This window comes from Nelumbo nucifera, chromosome 5 (assembly GCF_055504915.1).
Source record: "Nelumbo nucifera cultivar China Antique chromosome 5, China Antique-T2T, whole genome shotgun sequence".
Lineage (NCBI taxonomy): Eukaryota > Viridiplantae > Streptophyta > Magnoliopsida > Proteales > Nelumbonaceae > Nelumbo > Nelumbo nucifera.
Genome location: NC_142653.1, coordinates 72,290,001 through 72,295,000, shown reverse-complemented (window position 1 = coordinate 72,295,000; position 5,000 = coordinate 72,290,001).

Genomic DNA, 5,000 nt, shown 5'->3' with positions numbered 1-5,000 from the left:
TGGGATTAACTGTATCACGGGCTCTCTTCTTGGGGTTTTCAACCGACATAGTTTCGGTTATGTTAGTTTCTAGAGAAGGATGTAGAACATAGAGACCGTTCTCCAGTTCCCCGTATGCGATGAATCTGTTGTTTCTTTTAATAGTAATCGTATTACTAAAGAAGACAGAATAACCATCTGCACACAGTTTTGAGACAGAAATCAAATTTCTTCTTAAATTTTGTACATAAAGACAATCTTTTAGTACAATTTTTCCTTCTCTAAAATATAATTCCACGGTTCCTATGGCCGCGGCTGCAACAGTTGTAGTAGTCCCCAAGTAGAGTGTGACTTCTCCTTCACTCAGCCTTCTGCTTACCTTGAACCCCTGCAGTGAGTTACACGCATGAGTTGAAGCCCCGGAGTCAATACACCAGGATGCAGAAGCTACCAATAAATTGGTTTCTATAACACAAGTTTCGAAGTTACCTTTCTTGGATTCCAGGTAGGCAGGACAATTCCTTTTCCAGTGGCCGGTCTTCTTGCAGAAGTGACAGGCATCCGATGCTTTGTCTTTTTTCTGCTTCTTGCTTTTAATGGCTTTCTTCTGAGGCTTCTTTGCCTTCCTCTTTCTCTTGCCTGTCTTGCCAGCTTCAACAAGCATGGCTACAGGCTCATCCTTTTTAATCAGTTCTTCAGCTCTTTGCAACATATTGCTGAGCTCTTGTAAGCTGACATTCAGCTTGTTCATGTTATAGTTCATGATGAACGGATTAAAGGAAGGAGGCAAAGAGTTAAGGATGGCATCTATCTAGGTTGCAAGGTCCAGCCCGGATCCAAGAGCCTCCAGTTCGTTGATGTATCCCATCATCTGAAGACAATGGTCGTGAACTTGTTGACCCTTGGACATTTGTGTGGTCATGAACTATTTCAAGACCTTTTGTCGAGTAGAATGATTCTGCTCTTCATACATTGTCCTGAGACTGTCCAATATGTCTTTGGCAAGTTCGATCTGATCGAACTGCCTCTGTATCGGATTGTCCAAAGAGGCAATGATGTAACACCGGGCAAGGGAGTTTTTCTCCTCCCATTCTTGATAGTCTCTCCTTCGGGCCTCAGAAGCCTTATCTCCCGGACGCTCCGGGGCAGGATTCTTTGCCACTTTGTCAAGTTTTTTAGAAGCAAGGACCAGCACAAGGTTCCTATACCAGTCAGCATAGTTTGGGCCCTTCAACTTGTTGTCATCAAGTAGCTTTGCAAATGATCCGTTTGCCATTTTCTGATAAAAAAGCAAACATCAGTCCATGACCTAATTTGATTCATGTTCATTTCATAGATATGGATTTTAATCTACGATCCATTTCCATTTATTCATCTTTGAGATTTCCCTCCTTTCTCAGTGACAGAGACTACGGGTTGTCTCTGGAAATGTGGGAAATCACATAGGGTACATGAAGCCAACTGTTTCAGCTGCATAACCCCACCACCTTTCTGTGAAGGATCATATCCACTCATCATATGAGTTTTCCCTTTGGCCTCTGTCAGACAAGGTTCAGAGCCGTTTTCAGGTAAACCTTTCTGTCCAGTGAGTGCTTACCCATCATATTCGTGAACGCCAAGGTACCGTGAGAGAGTTCCCATTTTCTGGTGAAGCCCCTCCCACATCGGTCTATGACGCCCCTATCATCTTATGAAACACTTAGACAAGCCCAACAGCAAATGGATAGCCCATTTTCTGGTGCGTTTTCTCATTACTGAAGGACCCATCCTCGTGCTAATGATGGAAGGCCTTTAGAGAGTTCATCATATGAATCTCCCTATCACATGCACTCATATTATCTGGAGGGAACAGATAATTACGCCCTAGTTCTATCTTTAGGTCAAACCAAAGTGGCTCCCACTGACTTTCATAAAGCCAGATTTTGGTGGGCCTAAATCGGCTAGGGTTCCGCACGAGACCTCATGATAAGGTGTGGGGCCCACCACTGAGGGAGGTCATCCAATGACCAAAAGGGACACCATGGCAATGATGTGCATTCAGCCATGGTGTGCGAAAGAGCCACTATCGATTGAGCATGGGCCAAGTACTTATGGCCCATGTACGTAGCACATCACACATCCATACATCACATGTAGGGATAAACTGATCCAATCAATTAATTATCTGTAAAGCCCATTTGAAGCCCATTTTAAATCCATAATATTAACCATTAACATTATCTAGGTATATGGGCCGAACGGTTCAACCCATATAGCTTTAAGGGTTAAGTGGGCTTATAGCAGTTTTAACTGTTTAAAACTGGGCCTTTACAGGTTGGGCCGAATTAACCATTTAATTAAATATCAATCCTTAGGCCCATTAGTGGGAAATTAGGGCTGACTTTCAGCCTTGATTAAGCCCTAGATTTGGTCCAAACAGTTTGAACCAATCTTGGTTCGAATGGGTCTAGGGTTTGATTTTTTATCAAATCTTTAATTCAAGAAAATAATCTGAAATTAATTACTGATAAAAGAAAAACAACAATCAGTAAATCAGGGCTGTTCGCACAATCCATCCTGCAAAACAGAGGTTAGATCACAGAATGCAGTTTCACAAACTGCAAATCGCAGATAGCGATTCTCCCATCTGCGAAATCTTCTTCTCTGCGAAATCTCCCTTTCTGCGCCACCATCTTTGATCCAAAATTAAAATAAATAGAAATCCTATTTCTATTAATAATTACATCAGATCGAATACCTATACATTGAGACTAGAAAATAAAAAAAAAAATTATTTACAGACCAAATGTAATAAATAAATCAAGAAACTGCAAATCTTGCAGGTTCCCTGCGCAAACCAAGATTTCGATCTCCTCTTGTACGAACAGCCCATAAATCAAGAAAATCATAAAGAATAATTCTAAATAATAATTAGATTTATATAAAATTAATTTCAGATTATTCACCCATTAATTTTGGGAACAAAATTTCCCAAAACCCATATCTGCGCAAATCGGGTAGAACATCTTCTGCCCATTTGCGCAGGTTCAGATCTGAAACAAACTGGTTCAAGATTTGAACCATGGCTCTGATACCACTGAAGGGATGAGAGATCCATCCTATGGACGCCCAAAGATTGCGGAATAAGGGGCGAATTTCAAAAATTTTATCTCTCCCTTCAACTGGGAATCGTATTCCCTATTTAGAAAATCATATTTTCAAGGATCAATCTTGAACCATAAACTGAACCAGATCTGAACCAAACGGAGTGGGAGAGGATTATACCTGATACGGAGAAATACTATCTCCCAATGGAGGTGTTCACGCCCAAGGAAGGATCCAAAATCTGCTCCCACTGAAGATGGCGCAGTGAAGGATGGAGCAGAATCAGCAATGTTCTTCAAAAGAACTTGACCCTTCGCAAGAATCAACTGGACGGCTTGTGAGTACAGCTCCAATCAATCTTTTCCCAAAAGATTGAATTCAAGATCCAATCTTGATTGCTCCCAAGAACTGGAGATCGAACTGAAGGAATGGCAATGGCAGGAAGGTGGCGGCAGAAGAGAATTCGCAGTATGCAGGAAATCTCTTAATCTCTCTTTCTTAAAGAGAAGAATGCTATTGATGTTATTGTGTCTTTCAAGGCAGCCGCCCCCTTCCCCTTTTATAATCTTAAAGGGATCAGCTCCTAATCAGATTAGGAGTTGCTAATCCAAATCATATTTGGGTTAGAAGTCCCTTAGTGATAAGGGATAATCCTTATCTTATCTGCAGATCAGATCAGCTGTCTCCTAATCTAATTAGGAGGTTTCCAGATCTAAATCTTATTTAGATCTTGGGCTCTCTGAGTGGATAGGGTCTAAGCCCAATCCTTTTAGCTGACCCACTTCAGAATTCGCCCCCTTTAGATGACTGATCAAATCAGCCCAGTTCGAAATGGGCTTAAGGCCCATTTAAGGTTATGTACTCAAAAACCTTCCAAATTGCTGCCCAGTTGGGCTTCGTTGTATGGCGTGGGACCCAAGCATTGATCTACACATCAGCCACATGGGTTCAGCCCAGCCTTTGTTACAAGGCCTGGCCGAATGCACTGCTGAAGACAGTGTACCCCCTGAAACCCATCAAATGAGCTCTATGGGCCCAACACTTACACTAAGTGGTCCCTGGGCCAAGCCACCTTGTAACACCCAGGGACTGTGGGCAGATGCAAGATTAGCCCATCAGGTGTTATCCTCAATGGTCTTACACTTAACCTCTCAGCCCATAATGATCATACACTGCCCGACAAGAGAGGACCTCTCCCTCAGCTGCAAGGAACAGTGTTGCACTCTCCACTCATATGGATCCCGGGAATTAAAACCTTCTTGCAAACATTTTAGAAACCATATATATACTTTTATATCTTATATAAAATATATTTTGCAAAACAAATCTCAACGGTTGAAATCGGCTGCCGGCAGTCTTGGTTTCCATCAGTGAGAGTGCATCCCCGATCATTACCTTTGTCCGACAAAGGGGCTGATCCTGTCACCATGATCACCCACTCAGATGAATTCTCGGATTGTCCCAACATACCCAGGTTTTGACCCCCGCTAAGGATCTCACTGATTGGTACATCAAAGATAGCCCAATCCGACACCTAGTGCAGTATCATAATCGAGTCTAGGGGTCGGGTGTAACTTTCCAGTTTCGCCCATCAATCTCCAAGGTCCAGGGCAATATGGGAAATCTGGTCCAGTTCAAAAATTCAATTAATCCTACACTGTATGTGCCTAGGGTCTCACCCTGGCAGCTGAGACAAGCCACCCCAACCGACATGGTGGCACTACAGTGTCAGCCTTGTCAGGATAGGTCTCCCCAGACCGACCCACTGGCTGTGAACATTCTAAACTAACACGAGTCTCATTAAGTGTCCAGTTTAAGGGTATTACACAGAAACATACCATGGGAACATGAATCAAATATGTATCTTTATTCATTTACAATAAACTCATAAAGTACATCATTCTGATTGAAGCAAAGGGCATACAAAACTGTCTAAC